Source organism: Symphalangus syndactylus, chromosome 4 (assembly GCF_028878055.3).
Source record: "Symphalangus syndactylus isolate Jambi chromosome 4, NHGRI_mSymSyn1-v2.1_pri, whole genome shotgun sequence".
Taxonomy (NCBI): domain Eukaryota; kingdom Metazoa; phylum Chordata; class Mammalia; order Primates; family Hylobatidae; genus Symphalangus; species Symphalangus syndactylus.
The window spans coordinates 153,201,403-153,224,039 of NC_072426.2; the positions used below are offsets into that span (position 1 = coordinate 153,201,403).

Here is a 22,637-nt window from a genome sequence, read left to right on the forward strand (position 1 = left end):
CACCACTGATGAACAGGGAACTAGGTACAGTGTGTTGCAGGGAACATAAAGCTAACAAGCATCTAATCATGGAAAAAACACAGGGAAAGCTGTATGTAACCTTGTTACATATATTTAATATTTATGAGAGAAGTATCTTAGTCCATTTTGAACTGCTACAACAGAATCACAGACTGAGTAACTTATAAACATAAATTTATTTATCATGATTCTGGAGAATAGGAAGTCCAAGATCAAGAGGGTGGCATCTTGTGAGGGTCTTCTTGCTATGGCATCTCATGGCAGAAAGCAAGAGAGGAAAATAGCACACGTATGTGTGTGGAGGTGAGGGCAGACTTGCTCCAACAAACCCACTCGGGCAATAAGAAAAACACTTCCTGGATAACAGCATGAATCCACATGAATCCATTCAGGAGGGCAGACCACTCATAAACCAAGTCAGCTCTCTTTAGGTCCCACCTCCCAATACTGTTGTATTGAGGATTCAGTTTCCAACACATCCTTTACGGGTGATACATTTAAACCACAGCAGGAAGTTTTTGAAATTAAAGGAAAAGAGATGAATAATTCAGTAAATAATGTTGAAATTATTAATTAGCAATTTATGAAGAAATATATTTATACCTTTACATTATGCCATATTCCAAAATAAATTTCAGATAATTGATTAACATAAAATAGATGAAACACATTAATGTTTATCTAACATACGCAAGAACATGACATTCTAAACTTCAAAGCTGTAGAAGAAAACACAAGGGAAATTAAAATTGACCAGATACATATTAAAACATTCATATGATTTACAAAATGCAAAACAAAAGGAAAAAATTTGCAGTGAATTTCAGCTTAATGAATAAATTAAAATAATTAATGTAGTTTAATTTTAATTTCCTGTAAATATAAAAATGTGTAAGAAAGTAACTCTAATTCTGCTAGTAAAACCAAAAACATAAGCAATTCAACAAAACAAAAACAAAGTCACATATTTATCAGCTCTAAGAAATGAAATTAAAAATCCACGAATATCTCTAGTCTTTCATTCTAGTTCTTTTATCAACTGGGCATATTGAGGTCAAATAAATTTAAGCACTTAAAGTAGGCAGTCACATCTCTGATAAACATGCACACACACACGAGTGCCTCAATTTCAGCACTAACATGCAATAAATGAAGATGAATTCCTTATAAATTACAAATTTGGAAAGAATATTTTTTTTAAAAAGATGAATAAATTACTGAAATTTGGGAAAAAACTGGTATCAGAAAATACTTTGAGAAAAAAATAGCACATGATATTTACATTGAAGAATGGTTCAAATGACGTTCTATTGCATGATGCAGAATGTGCTGAAATTCCACTTTAAAATGATAACATAGGCCGGGTGCGGTGGCTCACGCCTGTAATCCCAGCACTTTGGGAGGCTGAGGCAGGCAGATCACGAGGTCAGGAGATCAAGACCATCCTGGCTAACACGGTGAAACCCCGTCTCTACTAAAACAATACAAAAAATTAGCCGGGCATGGTGGTGGGCGCCTGTAGTCCCAGCCACCTGGGAGGCTGAGGCAGGAGAATGGCGTGAACCTGGGAGGCGGAGCTTGCAGTGAGCCGAGATTGTGCCACGGCACTCCAGCCTGGGCGACAGAGCGAGACTCCATCTCAAAAAAAAAAAAAAACAAAAAAAATGATAACATAGAAAAATGATCTCTCACTTCTTAGTAAATGTTATAAAGGCTATTTGAAATTCTGGCCTCCAGGGAACCAATGAGGAATGAAGTTTTCAATGGGACCGTTGAGTCATAGCGAGTGACAGGATAGTCAGTACTTGCTCTCATATAGGAACAACCCTAGTCATTCTCATAAGATAACAGTTTTAATATCAAGACACAAGTACTTTAAGAGTGAACATTTTTAAATGAGATACTGGCATTCATGGCTATGTACAGTGGCTTATTTCCTGAATAAATATGAGTTTTCTGTTGAATTTAGCTACATGTAGTCACACCCTGAGCATTAATGCTCAGAAGAGCTACCGAAGGAAGTTTATGGGATCCAATCTTTCAGGATCTCTGAAGATTAGGAATTTAAAGCTACCAAATGCTGCATGTAGGGTAGTGGTGGTGGCATGAAAGATATTGTGGTTTGATTTCCGAGTAACCCTTTCAAAATGTTCAAATGGTTGCATTAAGCCTTTTCAATGCATCCTCCCTGAAACACACTTCCTCCACTGATTAAAAAGACCCATGGCAGAAATGATGATGTTATTGGTGCTCACTGCCATCTCGTTTCTTGTGATGGATCTTGACACAAAGCAATTATAGGTTTTGTTTTGCACAAAAAAAATGTGTATGGTTATTTTTATGTTTTAATCACCAATTCATTTAAAAACAAAAAATATCTACAATATCCATGCCCTGCCTGTAGACAATGTTATGACTACATCAAGGCTGATTGTGCTCCAGTAAGCAATGGAATTAATTAGTTACAAAAATTATGTTAGGTGTGGCGACATGCTAGTATTATTTTGGACAAATTATTCTGATGAAAAAATAGTTACTGCAGAAACAGGAAAAGAAATTTGTGACTGTAAGGCTGCATGCATTGAACCAGTTCTAGAAAAAAGAATAAAGACTATTTAGGGAACCATCTAAATGTTTCTTCCTTGGTCTCCCTTTCTGTTTTTCCTTTCAGTTAGCCATTGGCCTTATCCTCTTGCTGTTCACTAGAACAGCTAGTTCTTAATGACACTAGTCCTTAATGACACTCTGGTGGCACCCTATTAGGGCCTTCCCCTGGACTTTACCTGTCCTCACACCCACATAACTACAGATTTTTCTCATTCCTTCAAGGCCCTTCTGAGTGACTGGCTGGGTATTGTTGAAAAAACCACATTAAGTTGTCAATAACACCTTCCTATCTTCCATGTTTCAGGAGAAAAGCCATTTCAGGTTCTCTGGTGCAAGGTTGAGTTTTTATTGTTTTTGCTTTTATTGCTGTTTTGTGGTTGATGTGTGTAGGTGGAGGAGGAGAGGTTGAATTAAGAAAATATACAAACATTGAATAATATATCTTATAGGCAGGTTTTAAAAGAGTGGTCATGGAAGGCAAAATACAAGATCACTAGAATTATTTTGTTTCCCAGCACAGTATTTAAACTTTAAGTTGAGTGTCATTAGGCTAGGCATGACTTCTGCAGTTCTCTATAATCCCTCTCTAGCCTGCAGGACTGATTTATAGGACTGCTTGGCCCTTGAAAGCATGTGAATGTCCAACCACTGGCACAAGCCTGTGTCTCTCACTTATAATGACTAGACTCCCTTTGCTTAATTTAAACATTTCCTGACTAAATTTCACAAGAAATAAAAATATAAACCAAATATTTATGTCTAGGAATAAACTGTATTAGATGAGAGGCTTGGAACCTCCATTTTCCAGGTTTACCATCTATACAAATGAAGTTATTTGGAAAATGACTCTATTTTATTTCCTTCTTTGCCTTAGAAGAGTGTTGATGTGTAGTTCACTTAAAATAATGATTGCAAATATCCTTTTATTTTTATTAGTTGCTGTCTCAGCCTGGTTTACAACAAGCTCTTTGTTGAATATATATGTCCATTATGACACTTAGTGTCAGGACTAGCATGAAGCAAACCTGGCGCAAGGGCTCTAAATTTAAGGAGACATTCTCACCCAGTTGACACCCATGTACTTGTAGAATCCTGGACATCCTGCCTCCTTAATTTTTGAGCCTTAGGCACCTCATTCTTAAGAAGGAATTTATAGTAATCTTACTTATAGTAATCATTAAAAATCCATGGTTTAGCCATATGAATATAGTATAATTAGCTTAGCTAGATTAATAATAATTTTTCAATGTTCTCAATTACTATGCCAAAAATAAGTTCAGATTTTAAGAAGAGGGGACACGTGGTGATCTGGTCCCTGTTTCTCAAATAAAATCAACGAATTTTATCTCTGGGTGCTCTTTTTACGAAGAACTTTGTAAGACTCAAGGACACAGATATTAGTACCCACTCATTTCTCTTCACCTTCTTGGCTCCATTGTGGTCCAAACGACAATGGGACTACTGCCTTAACCTTCCAATTTGCATCCACTGTAAAAGAGTGATCATTCTTCTCAATGTCTTATGGGACACAGTATAGTTCTCTGTTGCTGTAAACTGTTAGGTCCATTTGTCATTTTGAGGCTTTACGGTAACCATGGAGTGAATGCTCCCCAAGACATTACTGGCATAAAGGATACGGGGGAGAGGCCATTGTCAATTTACGTACTGAAGTAGAAGAAATGGTAATTGACTCCACGAGGACAGGTTTTTCTTAGCAACTATCAAAAAACAACTAAGGCAGGCATTGTTAGGTGACTGAAGGGTTATGCTCCGCCAGTGGGGCAATATCTTAGGAAAATTTGAGTATTACTATTATTATGACCTCCCGGGTACCCACCTGCTAGTAAGATTGAGTTCATGTAGGTTATTTTAAAAGAATATATGTTAAACTTCATCTCGTTGTTTCTCTCTTAATATTAGGTGCTAAGTACTTAGAATAATATAGCTGCTTAATATGGTTTGCACATTTAATTAGAAGATACAACATTTATAAACTATATTAGAAAATAAAGTTTTTTTAATTTACATGCTTGTTCATTTACAAGAAAAATGGAAAGAATAATCTATTGTATCTCAAGACATGTTAGACATACCTTTCTTCCCTTTCCACTGAAAAATTTAATGACTAAGTAAAACTATTTTAGAATAACTGAATCTAAAATTATCCTGAAATTTTCAGGTAACCATTAGCAATTAATATTTGAGTGCCTATGGTATATTACATACTGGATACTATTAGCTATTACTTGGAATATATTCTGCTGAAGTTCTTCCTCCACCATATAAGTTCATCATTTTCCCTTCTGTTTAAGTTTTTTTTAATCTTACTTTGAGGTAAAACATAATTAGTTTTTTAATCATAAATTATTTTTCTTAGCACTTAAGAAGTATTTTTAAATTTTTAGTAACATATTTTATATGTTTAGAAAAATGTTGGAATTTTGACTGGAAATAAATCTGTGCATCAATTTGAAAATGATCACTAGCTTAAGTTATTGTGTCTTCCTGTTGTGAACATAATATACATCTTCATTAATTTTTGACTTATTTAATGTTTTTAAGTTGAATTTTTCTAGGTTCTCTATAAAAGTCTTCCACAGTTTCTTATTTTTTTGAGACAAGAGCTCGCTCTGTCACCCTGTGGGTGGAGTACATTTGCACAATCATAGTTTACTGCCGCCATGAACTCATGGGCTGAAGTAATTATCCCACCTCAGCATCCCAAGCAGCTGGGAGTAGAGGGGTGTGCAACAATGCTCAGCTAATTTATTTTTATTTTTATTTTTTTTGGAGACAGAGTCTGGCTATGTTGCCTAGGCTGGTCTAAACTCCTAGCGTCAAGTGATCCCAGCGCCTTTGCCTCCCTAGAAGCTGAGATTACAGGTGTAAGCCACCACCCTTGGCTCCAAAATTTTTTGTTAGATTTACACACATATGTATATACAAACACTTCTTCTAGGTGTTTTGATATGGTATATTTAATATTGTTAAGTATAAAATATTTTTCAAATTCTTACGATTTCTTCATTAACCTCGATTTTTTGAAGGTTAAATTTAAATCATATGTAATATTCTATTTATATGTTTATTGTACTAAATGCACAAAATTTATGAATTTTAAATTTTTCCACATGAATAGAAATATTTACTGTTAGGGTCTGACTTGTTTTGTCCATGATAATTGTTTTCTAACTAAAAATATCCATTTTCTGTTATTAAAGCATTAATTACTTTGTCAGATATTTTCCTCATCATTTTCTAACTTTATTCTTGTGAAGTTTTAGTTTAAATGCATCTATTGAAAGCACAGTTTGCTTTTGTTTTCTTGACCAACGTGAACATCTATTTTAAAAAGCAGTTTAATTTTATTTATATGTTTTGTGATTACTGATGCACCTGGATATACTTGAATTACCTTATTTTGTTTAATATTAGTGGCACTTTTTATATGCTTACATGCTTCTCCTTCCTTATAATTTAAATTAAATTGAACATTTCCTAGTAACTGTTTGAATTAAACACTATCTTATGCTTGCAAATGAATTTTCATTCATATTTCACTTAACATATTATGTTAATCAATATATCTACCCAAATAGGTCAAAATTAAAGAAATTTAGGATTATTAACTTTAATAACTATCTACCCTAATCTTACAAGCTATTATTGGTTTTGGGTTTTTTTGTTTTGTTTTGTTTTGTTTTGTTTTGTTTTGTTTTGAGATGGAATATCACTCTGTTGCCCAGGCTGGAGTGCAGTGGTGCAATTTCAGCTCACAGCAACCTCTGCCTCCTGGGTTCAAGCTATTCTCATGCCTCGGCCTTCCTAGTAGCTGGATTACAGGTGCCTAGCAACCACATCCAGCTAGTTTTTTGTATTTTTAGTAGAGATGGGATTTCACCATGTTGGCCAGGCTGGTCTCAAACTCCTGGGCTTAAGTAATCCACCTGTCTCAGCGTCCCAACGTGCTGGGATTATAGGCATGAGCCACCACGCCCAGCCACCATTGTTGTTTAATATTTAACTTCCTCCATGATTTATTGCAAAAATTACATATGAAGGGATTTGTTCAATAAAATCAATATTTGTTGAAATTACCCTTGTTAGTGTATTTTCTATTTGTTCTTCCTTGCTATCCATTTACCTTTAAGCTCGATGTTTTTCTTTCTTGAAGTTCATCCACTGGAAGTCGTTTTGATGTTTCTGTTTGTCTGAATTGTCTTTATTTCAACCTCTTGGATTCATACTTTAGCTGTATACACACTTCTAACTTAACAAATGTTTTTCTTCAGCAATACTAAGGTATTTTTGCACAGTCTCCTTAATTCCAAAATTGATTTTGGAATTGAGCTATCAGGGTAATTGTCTTTACTCTGTAAGGTAATCTGTTTGTATGTTTCTAAGGTTCTTAATTGTTCAGTAATTTTCTTTGATTTGTTTAGGAGTGAATTCCAGTTATTTGTGGTATGTGGGATCCACTGGACTTCCTAAATCTGAAGAGTCACAATGCCATTGGTTCCTGAAAATTCTTGCTGCCATATTTTCAAAACGACCTCTTCTCAATTTTTTCTAATTTCATGTGGATCTGCCATTAGATGCATAGCAGGCCATCTCCCTCTGAACTGTTCCTATTTTTCATCTTAATTGCTGTTTTTATTTATTTTTCCATTTGTGAATCCATTTGTAGAAAGGACCACTTTACATTATTGTCCTGGCCTGGGGTTTCACAGAATGACCAGCATAATGATAGGTATTCAGGGAAGAGAAGACTTGTGCTTTCAAGTACTCATGGGTTCTCAGCTCATGAATGCCAGACCGCAGTATGAAAACGATAAATTTTCAGGCATTCATTCTCTTATGTCAAAAAGAGGATTATTTGATTCTAGGCCTCCCTTTACCTGAATCTGAGAGCCTTGGGTTTATGCAGGAATCTCAGATTTATACCAACGAAGAATAAATTCAGTGATAAATAAGAAACCCCAAATAGTGGTAGCTTACACACACACACATATACATACACAAAAATAACACAAACATTTTTTCTCTCAGAAAAAAATAATCTGAAAGTAGTTAGTACAGGACAGACATGATGATTCCATAGTTGTTATGAACCCAGTTTTCTTCTACATTTACACTCCCAGCTTTAAGATAAAGCATTAATGATGAAGGCTACTAATTGCAAACGAGGGATACAACCTCATGCTCCCTGTTCCTGACAGAAAGAAGAGAAAGCAAGGGAAAAATATGCTCCTAACAGCTGACTCCTATAAGGAGATGTAATATGATAGTCACCCAATACCTACCACTTGTGTTACACTGGCCAGAATTTATGTGCCCATCATTACTTCCCTCTGGGAAAATGGCTGTTAGTCTGTAGCTGGCCACGCTGCCACCGAAATAAAATTGGGGTTTAGTAATTAAGATTAATGGGGAAAGTACATTGGGAAGGCAACAAGCATTCTCTGCCACGTTGAGTCAAACTCTTTCCTCCTGTTCACTGCATCCCTTAACCCTAAGACTACAAACCAAGGGCACTGCCAAAGCAAACAAAATACAACACCCTTCATGGACCCTCATAGCTTCAACTTTACCTTAAAACTAGGGATAAAAGTTCCCATTATATTCTGAAACCTTGTCTACTTATAAGCTTAGCTCTGTACTTAAAAGTTTGTAATATTTTATCAAGTGCTTTGTTGCAAGATATTATTTTAGAAGGCAAGCATCTCCCACTTCATGTAAACAATCTGATTCTAAAATCCAAAAATGCTGAGAGGATATTTACCAGAATGATAGGGAATAATGACCTATTCTCCATAATTAGACATGGGAAAAATACGATGTATTATACCTCAATCAAAACACACAACCGGTTTTCTAAATTTTCACTAAATGCAGTAAAACGTTTACTTATAAATGATCATGTTTGAATGTAAAAATGCGTAAAACCTTCCTTCCTAATCATCAAACAATTAATGTGGTTGTTAAATTCGTTTTGTATGCAGTAAAATTACAGTTTACATGTCGCACCATAAACATTCTGTTTACGATATGGAAAGGCCAATAACACATAGCAATAAATAAATTGGCTAGAAAAACTGCATATGAAAATTTACAATAAAATAGCAATTTCCTGTAATAAATTATAACTTACCAGTTGAGGTGGAGAGTCAAGGCTGGGGAAAAGCTGAGATGCCAAGAGCAGAAGAGGGTTGATTGCCATTATTTTATTATTTTTCACTGGTTATGGAAGTTGATAGTGAAGACAAGTGAGGTGAAGAGGCAGTAACTATCCAACTCAGAACCCAATACAGATCTTCTGTCATTCCGATGCTGCTGTAAAAACTTTTGAACAGAAAAGCTTCAGTGATGTGGTTGTAGTTTTAGGATGAAAAATCTCAAAAGAAAACTTTGCTTGCACTTCAAATTTTAACATTCACATTCTCTTTGTATAATACTATAAGACAAAACAGGTCTTCTGCTTTAAAGGAAAGCTCCTATCTCATTACCATAACATCTCAGAAAAATGTTTATTTTTGCATCTACATAGTCCATCTACTACAATCTGTCTCAAAGTGCCAACAAGATCTGATTCAAATTCCCTTGTAAACCATCAGTGTGCTTTGCAAAATGTTTACATGTGATTTTGACATTCTAGTAATTGTTTCTGAAACGTAATTCGAGATTTATCTCTAGATAACTTTTTAAAAAAATCTGTTACTGTGTTTTAAGATGTAAATATGTTTTTTTTTTTTTTTTTTTTTTTTTTTTTTTTTTTTTAATTATACTTTAGGGTTTTAGGGTACATGTGCACAATGTGCAGGTTTGTTACATATGTATCCATGTGCCATGTTGATTTCCTGCACCCATTAATTCGTCATTTAGCATTAGGTGTATCTCCTGATGCTGTCCCTCCCCCCTCCCCCCACCCCACAACAGTCCCCCGAGCGTGATGTTCCCCTTCCTGTGTCCATGAGTTCTCATTGTTCAATTCCCACCTATGAGTGAGAACATGCGGTGTTTGGTTTTTTGTCCTTGTGATAGAATACCATTTGACCCAGCCATCCCATTACTGGGTATATACCCAAAGGACTATAAATCATGCTGCTATAAAGACACATGCACACGTATGTTTATTGCGGCACTATTCACAATAGCAAAGAGTTGGAACCAACCCAAATGTCCAACAACGATAGACTGGATTAAGAAAATGTGGCACATATACACCATGGAATATTATGCAGCCATAAAAAATGATGAGTTCGTGTCCTTTGTAGGGACATGGATGAAACTGGAAAATATGTGTTTTTTATAAATAAGTTTTAATTTAAAAAGTTGTATTGCAAGATATGCACATACTTTGATATTTGCCTAGTAAAATTCAAAAGGATCCCACTAGAACGGAGTAGCCACATTCCTCCCAGATCCTCCCTCGTACAACTAACAATCCCAGAACAAGAAAAAAGCAAAGAATAGAAAAACTCTGAAGTGTGGAAGAAAGAAGAGCTGCCTAGTACTCTTGCGACTTGAGAAAGGGAGACACAGTGCTGAGTTCCCTGGGTCTTTTTCATTTCAGGTCCTTAATACAAATGCCACGAGGGAGCTGCACTTTCTTTCTTTTTTTTTTTTTTTTGAGATGGAGTTTTCGCTCTTGTTGCCCAGGCTGGAGTGCAATGGCACGATCTCGGCTCACCACAACCTCCACCTCCTGGGTTCAAGTGATTCTCCTGCCTCAGCCTCCCAAGTAACTGGGATTACAGGCATGTGCCTCCACGCCTGGCTAATTTTGTATTTTTAGTATAGACAAGGTTTCTCCATGTTGGTCAGGCTGGTCTCAAACTCTTGACCTCAGGTGATCTGCCCGCCTCGGCCTCCCAAAGTGCTGGGATTACAGGTGTGAGCCACCGCGCCCAGCGGGAGCTGCACTTTCAACCCACTTTTCTGAAACAAAGCTCCCTATTTGTAGATGTGACGCTTAACACACATATCCAACTTGCCCTCGCACTACACTTCAACAGGGGAACTACCTACTAAAAAAGAAGCTTACATTGGATCCAGAGTCCCATAATATAAAATGTACAAGATACAACTGAAAATCACTTGTCATAGCAGGTAGGAGGAAAATCACAATTGAAATGAGAAAAGAGAATCCACACAAACCATCGGAGAAAAAATAGACTGAAAGAATCATGAACACAGTCTCATGAGACAATAACTAAAGAGCTAACATTTATATCATAAAGGTGCCAGAAGGATAGGAGAGAGAGTGGAACTAAAAAATGTTTGAATAAATAATGGGTGAAATCTCTCAAATTCATGAAAGATATAAACCTACAGATTCAAGAGCCTGACTGTGCCGCAAATGGGATAATCCCAAAGAAATCCACACCAAGACAAAGCACAATTAAACTTCTGAAGACTAAAAGCAAAAAAATAAATAAAACACACTGAAGGCAACTAGAAAGGAACATATTACTCATAGACAAACATCAGGTGAATTGAAAGGGACTTGTCACCTGAGACCAAGTGCTGAAAAAATTGTCAATACCATTCAGCAAAAATATATTTCAGTGATATGATGGGGGAAATAAAGCCATTCTCAAAAAAAAAGAAAAACTAAGAGAAGATGTAATAAGCAAGCTCACCCTTCAAGAACAGCTTAAGGAAATTTCCTAAACAGAAAAGCACCTATAACAGAAGGCTTGGAACTTCAGAAAGCAAAGAAAACCATAAGTAAAATAAAAATAAAATATAATGGGCTTTCTTTTTACATTAGCTTTTAAATCACCTTTGAAGGTTCAGGCAAAAATTATACTTTGATATAGTACTCAGTGTAAGTGAAAGAAATACTGAAGACAACTATGATAAGTGACATTTGTATTTCAAATTATCTAGAACAACTACTAAAACAATTATTCAAAATAATAGACTAAAATACTACAAACAAATCAAGATGCAACCCTAAACAAAGTTTAAGTAACACAGGGGAACGAAGTATAAGAGAAACAGAGGAATGAAAAAAGGAAACAAACAGAAAACAAATAATAAAATGGCAGACTTAAATTCTAACAATATCACCAATTACCTTAATTATAAATGGTCCAAATACACTAATTAAAAGAAAGACACTGGCAGTGTGTTTAAAAAACATGACCCAACTCTATATTGTCTACAAGAGATTCATTATGAAATGTAGTAACACCAGTAATTTAAAAGTAAAAAGATAAAAAGAGACATAGTATGCAAATATTAATCAAAACAAACCAGGAATGGCTTCATTAATATGAAATAAAATAAACTTCAGAGGAAAGAAAAGTAGGAGACATTTTATATAATGATTAAAAAGATCAATCCACCAGAAAGACAAAATCATCCTAAATGGATGGTTTTCAGATCACAGAGCCTCAAAATACATGAAGCAAAAACTGATAGCATTGAAAGGATAAAATAACAAATCACAATTATAATTCAGGATCTCATCACCTCTTTGTTGGCAATTGATAGAACTACTAGAAACAACATCAGCAAGAATACAGAATAATTGAATCAAAAAATATTATCCAATCAACATAGATGGACACCCCACCCCAAAATTACAGAAATCATACATTTTGTTCAAATGCTTTTGGAACATTGACCAAGATAGATCATATCCTAGGCTGTAACACAAATAGCAACAAATTTAAAAGAATTGAAACTGTATGTAGAATATATTCTCTGACCACCATGTAATCAAACTAGAAATCAATAACAGAAACGTGAGCAATAAATCTCGAAGCATTTGGTATTAAACAATACACTTCCAAATAATCCTTGGGTCAAAAAGGAATTTTTAAAAATACATAAACCTAAATGAAAATGAAAACACATAATATCAAAATATGTGGAATGCAAAGTAGTACTGGAAGATCTTGCCAGCAAAGTAAAGCAAGAAAAGTAAATAAAAGGCATACAGATTGGAATGCAAGATACTATTTACAACTGTTCCCCCCAAAATAAGTACTTATGTATAAATGTCAGAAAACAGGTGCAGGATCCGTATTTGACATTACAAAAGGCTGATGAAAAATTCAAACAAGAACTGGATAATTGAAAGCACGTACTTTGTTCGCAATTGGAAGAGTCCACATAATAAAAACGTCAACTCTCTGCTAATTAATCTATAGGTTGAATTCAATTGTTTCTACAAATGCTAGCAAGGATTTTCATAGGTATAGAAAAGCTTATCTTAACATTTATAAGGAAGGCACTAGATAGAAGAAAACAACACTTTTGAAAAAAGAATAAAGTGTAAGAATCAGTCTGCATAATGGGAAGGTTTACTATTTAGTCACTGTGGTATTGCTGGAGGGGATAGACACATAGACATATGGAAAAAAAATACATAATCCAGATATAGACACATACAAATATACTCAACTGAATTTTAACAAAGCTTCAAAAGCAAGTCAATGGAAGAAAAGTAGTCATTTTAAAGTTGCTGAAGAAACTGGAAATATATAGACTTTCAAGATGTTAAAAATGAACCTTAACCTAAATCTCACATTTTGTATAAAATTAACGAAAAATAGATAGCAGGCATAAGTGTAAAACTATCCAACAACAACAACAACAAAAACAGAATATCTTTAAGGCCTAGGGCTAAGTGAAGAGTCCCAATTGTCATCAAAAACACAATCCATAAAAGGTCAAATTGACAAATTGGACTCCATCATAATTCAAAAATTTTACTCTATAAAAAGGCACATGAAGAGGATGAAATGACAAGTTACAGTCTGGAAGAAAACATTTGCAAGCCACATATCTGACAAAGAATTCATATCTGGAAAATACAAAGAACTCCGAAAACTTGATAGAAAAAAAATTAGAAATGGGCAAAGTCTTTAACAAGCATTTAAGTTAGGCAGATACTCAACATCATTTGCCACTAGTGAAAGGAAAATCAAAACAATAATGAGATATCGCTATATACCTATGAAAGTGGGTAAAATAAAAATAGTGACACCACCAAGTGCTGACAAGGATGTGGAGATGCATTACTTCACGCATTGCTGCTGGGTTGTAAAATGATACAGCTACTCTGGGAAACATTTTGGCAAGTCTTAAAATGAAAAAAAAAAGACAAAACACTAAACATGCAGTTCCCATAAGACCTAGCAATCACACTTGCATATTTTTTGGAGTAATAAAGTCTTACATTACACAAGAAAACAAAACATCGATGATCACAGTAGTTTCATTTTTAGTAGCCAAAAACCGGGAACAACACAAATGTCCCTCAAAGGGTGGATACTTAACAAACTGGGATGTAAACAAATCCAATACCATGTAATACTACTCAGCAATATAAAAGAATGGACTATCTACATGGGACACCTTCAATGGTTCTCAGGGAATAATGCTGTGTGAAGAATAAAAAAGCCAATCTCCAATGGTTACACAATGTATGAGTCTTAATTATATTACATTCTTGAAATGACAGAATCATAGAGATGGAGATCAGTAGTTGCTAGAGGATAATTACTAGAGAAGGAAGCACAATGAGTCAGAGAGTATGGCTATTGAAGGTACCGCAACTGATCCTTTTGATGGAAATGTTCTTTATCTAGACTGCAGAGGTGATCAAATAAATGTACATATGTGCTGAAATTTTATAGAACTAAATACACAGCCACACAAATGAGCACATATAAGCCTTGTGAAATCTGAATAAGATTGAGATACTGTCAAATGCCTTCTCCTGATTGTAATATTATACTATCGTTATGAAAGATGTTACCAATGGGGAAACCAGGTGAAGGGTATACTGGACTTCTCTCTATTATTTCTTATAACTGTATGTGATGCAATAATTACCTCAAAATAAAAGGTTAAAAATAAAAGGAATGTTTTTCCACCAAAGCATTAATGAAATATATGCGTATGCATATTAGTTTTAATTATTGTCAGATGTAACTTCCTTTTCATATCTTAATAATGCATCAACCATCACAATATTATAAAAATCTCATTTTGTGATTTCTCCTGCATTATATATGAATGTATTAAATGCATACATGTAAAAATGTTTTGTAATTTTTACATTTAGATATTTAATCCACCTTATATGCTATAAAATATTAAGTGTGAATATAGTATAATTTTCCTTCAAATGGATATTATTTTCTGAAACTGCTTATGGAATTGCTTATTCTTTGCCATAATTTGAAGATCCAAATTTTCTTATATCTGTGTGACTCAGCTCCTGCACCTACAATTCTGTTCCATTAAATTGTTTATATTTACATTTTATATGAGTTAAGATAAGCTAATTATATCATTTTTCTATTGTTGCTTAAACAAACACATATATCATCCCACAGTTTTTGTGGGTTAGGAGTCTAGGTACGGCTTAGCCAGGTCCTCTGACTATAATCAAGGTGTCACCCAGAGCTCAGGTCTCATCTGGATGCTTAACAAACATAAGCTTATGATCAAAACATCACAGAACATAAGGAACTAAAACACACCGAATGAGGGCTATTCGAAAAAAGAAAAAAAGCACAGTAAATTCAGACTGTACAAAACTATATAGATTGGATTTTGGGATACATAATATATAACATTCTGATTGGCAAGCAGTTTAGGAAAACACTGTATATAGAAGCAAAGCAGATTAAAATGTATGGAGACAAGCAGTTTAAAGGCTATTCTTGGGTGCATAACAGTGCCTGGCTCCTGGCTGATACTTGGGGCAGGCTGTGCTCCCAGTGGGGAGGTAGAATGAATTTCTGCAGAGAATGAGGGAAATTAAAAAAAAAAAAAGAGTGGGAGTAATCTAAACACAAAAAGACTGTACTGTACAGGACATAGGACGCACATTTTATCAGGAAAGAGTGTCAGGACACAAGCACATGTCAGCATTTGTAAAAAGACGGGAGTTCTAAAGAACAACAGCAGAAAATAACGTATAAGCTTTGGTCCAAACTGACAGAGCAATGTAACCTTTCTGATGAATCAATGCTGATTCCCAAGACGCAGAGCTTGAAGTTTATTAGTCTGGCTTAAATCAAGATTAGTTTTATTTTTTATTGCTGTTTGTTTGGCCATTTTCTCTTCATTGTGAATATTTCGGTAACATGCCATTTTGTAACTTAGTCTCCTAGGTTTCCCTATAAATCTCTCAAATTCAAAAAAAGCAAATCTGGACCAATATTTCTTTATAAGTTTCAGTTATATTTGAGAATTTAAAAAGTTAACAAACTTCAGTTAAAAATGTATACTACTATTTAAAAATATATTAATAATCACTATTGTTATTTTAAATGAAATATACCCACAGTGAACAAATGCAGTTTGTAATTGTCTCTGGATTTTCTAATAAATGCTTAAAATTTTAGAACTTGAGTATACCACTGTTCCCTGTTTATCAATGCATCACACTCTCATATTAACTATTTGCCAAGATTATAATTAATAACTTCATACAAGTAATTTATGGCAGGCTGATTATGAGTAATTTTTATTTTATAATACAGCAGCTCTTTAGTATATTTTATAATCCATTAAAATATGATAGAGCATAATGTAAAATATATTTTTCCATATAAAGAAAATGTTAGAAATGGGCTGGTAGTATTGAATATTCCGCTAGCTGTGATGACCTCATTTGAGTGATAAATTGTTAAGATTAGCTCTCTAATTCATTATAGTCAATTCTTTTGAAAATTGTAATAGATATTTCAGTGAATTAGAGAATTAATCTAACAATCTGCCAAACAAGCTAACCTGATAGTTTGAAGCTTTCCTGAGTATAATGTAATTTTAAACTAAGAGAGATCATATCCCATGAGCAACAAATTGAGATACTCTGTGTAACTTAATTTTGAATGGTAATTATATTAATGAAATAAGATTTTAAAAGCATTTCAAATCCATACATTCCTATAAAAAATTGTTTAATCAACCCACTAAAACAGGGGTTAGTTTAATTTTCTAAATTTCATAAAATGCTTGTCTTTAATAAATACTTATCAGGAACAAAGTGATAGGTTCTTCCTAATCTAGTCACTGAAACTACTTTTCCATCTGTGCCATCAGGGCAAAAGCCCAAGGTCTATATCACTTATTAGTGCAGTGTATCTTATAAATAATCAAAAGAACTTGCTACAGGTTATGTAGAGAATTCAAGCGACTAATGAAATAATAAAATATGAAGGATGTATTTATGAAATTCAGGATGGCATTATGTGGTTCTGTTTGGAATAAAGGCACCATGCAGTTTCTGACTCAATGAGACCAAATAAGAAGTTACAGGGGGTCCTAAACATCACAGTTTTCAGCATACAAAATAAATCATATACATAAATAAGTACGGTTGCATGGTCCCGGTTAGTAAGAGTGTGTGTGTGTGTGTGTGTGTGTGTGTGTGTGTAGGAGCTAGTGTGTTGGGGAAGTAGAGCTGAAAAGAGAGGATGGTTAAATATTTCTCTTATATGGAGTATTCATGCTGTTCTAATGCCTCTATTAAAACTTCATTATGTGACTTCAGGCTGCAAAAATAGTTTTATGTCCAGGCAAGTGAGCATCAAGCACAAAATTCCACGTCATATTCAAGAACACATTCATTTTAGTGTCTGTTCAACTTGGGTCTCTTAAGGATCTTCCCTGACTGAGCTGCACAAAAATTGACCAATCTATACAAGACAAGCACCCCCTGGTGGATGCTGTGTGTTTCCTGTGCTTAGAACAGTACTTAACCATACAGTATGAGTCCGAAAACCTCTCCCGCTTTCTCTACCTAATAACGTTGTGCCTTCCCCCTTAGTTCTCGCTAGGAATTTGCAAGATAATCCATAGATTGGAGCTGATGGTTGGTTCTCTAGAACTGAATAAGGACCATGGTAGGAAATCCAATGTGGGAAGGGTTAGTGGGAAAGATTTGTACCATAGTCCAAAAGGAAGATCCAAAATCACTAGAGAAACCAAATGTAAAGGCCAATACGCTAATAATAGGCAAGATAATTATAATGAACAATTATTACATACTTTAATAAATGCTCTTTACATTAGTAATCGAGTTAACACCCTAAAAATCTTATTAAGAACCATTATTCTCCTTCTCTGTATTTTTTCAGATGAGGAAGGCATCAAGTTAGGCAAAAAGATTATCTTGCCCAAGGACATACAGTTAATATGTGGCAGATCTGGTATTTGCACAATACAGAGGCAGCCTGATTCTAAAGTGTGTCATGTGGCAGCAGCAATACATATTGCTTTTTAAAGACAAACTCCTTTTTAAGCAATCTCATTAATAAAAATAACATGCAAAAAAAAGTGGAGGTTAAGGTACCTGGCAAGCTACAGGAACTTTTGAATACATTTAATTGTTTGATGGTCTTGTGTCGCTGAAACAAAAGAAATATTAATGAATATAACGTGTTTTTCAAGAGCTAAAATAGTTGAAAAAATTCAAAGTTGTAACCCAACCCTATGCAACACAGCTAAAATCACTGTGATGAGAATCTGCATGAGCTCAAAATATAGGCAATGTGGCCAACAATTAAACCCTTGCTAGCCTGACTGAAGAATCAGTCTCAGAGATAGCACAAGGCTAAATCTCACAGATTCCCCTGTTACTCCTGAAATATCATATCTAGGCAGTGGTTGTACTCTTGCCCAGTACATGCAGAAGGAGTACCTGCATGTCTCTTGAACACCAAAGTACATATATCCATTCTACTTCGCAACATGCTCTGATGATGTCAACTGGCAATGCATCAATGTTGCTTTTTATTTCTTCCTCTTTGGAAGTGACTCTTTCCATGGTAATGAACAGCAGAGAATGTCATGAGCTGTGTCTGCCACAGACTAATTATATTCAGTAGTTTGGGGCATTCATCTTGAGATGCCTACTCAAAAATGTGTCATGAACGGCATCAGTCCCATGTTGCCCTGGCAGTAGATCCTTCATCCTCAAGGCAGAATCACAAAGAGCTGTATTCCACAAATCATCTGTGCACGTATGTCAAATGTAAAGGCAAGGAGAGCCAAAAATATTATTGAAATATCCTCAAAGGAAGATGCAGAAGGGACGGTTCAGTTATCACCTTCCCATACTAAGATATTATAATGATCACATATACAGATCTTCATACAGATGGACATCCTGCATGACAGCAATGTATTGCATCTGTATCTGTATAAGGGAAATAGACCTTGAAGGAACAGTTTCCAATTCCTTAAAATCTGTGGCATGATGGTGATGTGAGAACCCTCCTGTAAACTGAAGGGTATGGCATCGATATGCACAGACATGTATTTTTTGACATGTATTTCTTCCCTCTCCGAACAGACTGGGATGCAGTTTCCTCATTAAACATAGTGGTCATTGGAAACAATGATTAGAGAGTGATAGTTGCTATTATAAGCAGGAGGTTCCTGATACCAGAATGTCAGACAAAATAGCTGTCAAAGATGCAGATACTACAGAGAAAATTAGAGTAAGTTACATCACACAGGTGGTCCTAAGCTAATGGGTCAATTACTTGTGTTTTTTGTTTTCTTTTTTTGAGACAGATTCTTGCTCTGCCACCCATATTGGAGTGCAGTGGTGCGATCATTTCTTACTGCACCTCTACCTCCCAGGCTCAAACCATCCACCCACCTCAGCCTCTCTAGTAGCTGGGACCACCGGTACGTGCCCACCACAACCGGCTAAGATTTTTTTTTTCTTTGTAGAGATGAGGTCTCCTCTATGTTTCCCAGGCTAGTCTCAAACTCCTAGACTTAACAGATCCACCTGCCTCAGCCTCCCAAACTGTTGGGATTACAGCTGTGGGCCGTCACACCTGACTGTGGGTCAATTATTGAAAGTTCTACAGCAGAAGTCAACAAGTAGAAAATAGAAGAATCAAATGCAGACTAAAGGGCCAGGGTCCAGGAGAAAGATTATAAAGACAGAATTGAGAATTTGTAATTACACAAAGATGGTACCAAAGCAGAAAGAGTATGGAAATAAAGGATGTCCAAAATTATCAGGGAATCTAGTATTTTGTTAGTTCACATTAGGGGAGTGTAAGTGTATGTTAACTGAGCATGTGTGAAATATATATATATATACAATATCACATATATGTAATATATATTATATATTTGACAAACTCAGGTATCATACATGTTATTAATATGTGTGTGCATGTATATATGTGTATATATTTATATATGTGTGTCTTATATGTATATAAATTCCATATGTGTAATATATACATGCACACACATATTAATATTAATAATAGCTTCATATTTATACTTTAAATGTATTATAAAGTGAGCATTTCAGTAGCTTTTATTATATTCCCAGGATTGTGCAATCATCAGCATGATCTAATTTTAAAACATTTTTATCACAACAAAAGGAAATTCCCTACCCATTAGTAATCATTTCACATTCCCACCTTTCCATAGCCCTCAGTAATTACTAACTGAATTTTCATCACCATGAATTTGACTATTGTGGACATTTTATATAAATGTAGTCATATAATATGGGGTCTTCCTTAACCAGCTTCTTTCTCTAAGAATAATACTTTCAAAGTTAATCCATGTTACATAGCATCTGTAACTATTTAATTCCTTTTTATTGCCAGGTAATATCCAATTGCATAGATAGTCCACATTTTATTTTCCATTGATGGACCTTTGGGTTGTTTCTACATTTTGATTCTTATGGATAAAGCTGATACGGACATCTGTGTACATTTTTATGTGTGGACTTATGACTTTACTTCTCTCTAGTCTACCTATGAGTAGAATCATCATGTTATATAGTGACTTTATAATTTATCATTTTGAGGGACTGCTAAACTGTTTCCTAAAGTGACTGCACTATTTTACTATCCCATCAGGATTGTATGAGGGTTCTCATTCCTCTATACATTTCATAATACTTTTTATGGTCTGTCTGTTTAAGTTTTAGCTACCGTTATGGATAAGAAGTTACATTTCACTGTGGTTTTGATTTATATTTTCCTATGGACTAATGATGTTGAGTAAATTTTCATGTGTTTATTGGCCACTTGTATATCATCTTTAGAGAAATGTCTATTTAAATATTTTACCCATTTAAAAATTGGTTTTATATTATGCATGTTTTATTGTTTAATTTGAGAATTACTCATATATAAATACAAGTTCCTTATCAAAAATATGATTTTAAAGTATTTCACACAAATTTGTGGGTTATATTTAGTCTTACTCTGTTCTGTGCTACTATCACAGAATACTGAGACTGGGTAATTTACAATGAACAGAAATGAATTGGTTTATGGTTCTAGGGCCTGGAAAGTTCAAGATCGAGAAGATGGCATCTGGTGAGGGCCTTCTTGCTGTGTCATTCCAAGAAGAAGGGCAATGATGGGGCAGAGCAGTTGTGTGTGTGTGAGAGAGAGAGAGACTGAATTCACCTTTCTGCTGCCTTTTTTGTTTTATCTAGGTATCGAGCTGATTGGATGGTTCCTGCTGACACTGAGGGTAGATCTTCCCTACTCAGTCCAGTGACTGATACGCCAATCTCCTCTAAAAAACCATCACAGACCCACCCAGAAATAACTCTTTGCAAGTCTCTAGGTATTTCTTAATGCAGTCAAATTGACACCTAAGTTAACAACTAAATCTTTTCACTTTTTTGATGATGTCCTTTTAATTAAAAAATCTTTTAATTTGATGATGTACAATTTGTGTATTTTTTTCTTTCATAACTTATACATGTGTCAAATATGTGAAACAACTGCCTAACCTAAGGTCATGGTAACATATTCCTATGATTTCCTTCAAAATTTTTTAGTTTGTTACATTTAAAACTATGATCAATTCTTATACAAGTTGATGCATATAATTCTTTATGCCCCACATAAAAAAGAGAAAGAAAAGAGGCCATACTTCATATATATAAACAGAGACTTCGATCTCTTGAACTGGCAGTGTCCAAAGTTGAAAAGTCAAAACCGAGCACATACACTACACTGAATCTTTTGTCATGTGACCACTGCTGTCTGGCCAACCATACAAAAAGCTGGGAAGCAAAGAGTTCTCTCCATTTGACTCTAACTTCATCATTAGTCTCATTTATTTTTCTACCAATTAATATTCAAATATAAACTATTCTGGGACAGATATGGCAGATTCACTCTTAGCACCGATTCTCATCTTATCTAATGTACTATGGGGGCTGGAAAGCTGAAAGAGCTCTGGGAAGCTAGGATTCTGCATGTGACATATGTTTCTCAGCACAGATACATCTGCATTGTTTTCAGATGTGGAAGTGATCAACATGACGCAGGAGCTTCTTCTACAGAACAACCAGCACGAGAGGCTTCTTCCACAGAGCAACCAGCATCACAGAGGCATCCAGTTATTCAAGGTAACTGGTTATTTTTTTCTTTTTATCTTCCAGTCACTAGCATGAGAAGTTCTGAGCATGGACAGTGACACTAGTGATGTCATTAGCTGTATGTTTCTCCTGAGTTGTTCCTGCCTGTATGTTTCTTAGTTGCATAGGATCTAACTGTAGTTCTCTGGTTCTTCACTAAATCCTTTTCTGTTCAAGCTAACCCAAGTAAGTTCTATTATTTGCAGCTGAGAACCATTATTAACACACTCCACATTGTCTCCACCCACCCATGCTCACAGCCCAGGCTGGCAGCCTGTTCTTTAATACACTATCATTGTACAATGCTCCTTAGCTTCCTGGGTTCCGACCTTCATATCTATTCCTACCTCCCTCTACATCATTTTCTTCTGCTGCATAAAACAGTATGAGCAAATTCCTCTATGCCCTTAATTCCAGGGCCTAACATTGTTTTATTTCCCAGGTCATTAATTTGTGTATCGTGTTCTCTGTCCTTCTAGCTCACTTGACCAAACTAATCCCACTTAATGTTTTAACCATCTTGATACTTTTTCCTTATTATTTTTCTATTTTGTCTTCACTTTTTTCCCTGAGTTCAATTATATGGTCCATTATTTAATAATTT

General features: G+C 35.0%; 1 long non-coding RNA gene across 1 annotated transcript; it reads right to left on the reverse strand.

Annotated features, from left to right (window-relative positions):
- Window positions 1-373: 373 nt before the first annotated feature.
- On the reverse strand, window positions 374-18,011 carry LOC134736534 (uncharacterized). The gene is made up of 3 exons (XR_010120628.1): window positions 17,957-18,011; window positions 8,780-8,970; window positions 374-501 (listed from the first exon to the last, which is right to left on the reverse strand). It is a non-coding gene; the product is annotated as an uncharacterized lncRNA (long non-coding RNA).
- Window positions 18,012-22,637: the final 4,626 nt, after the last annotated feature.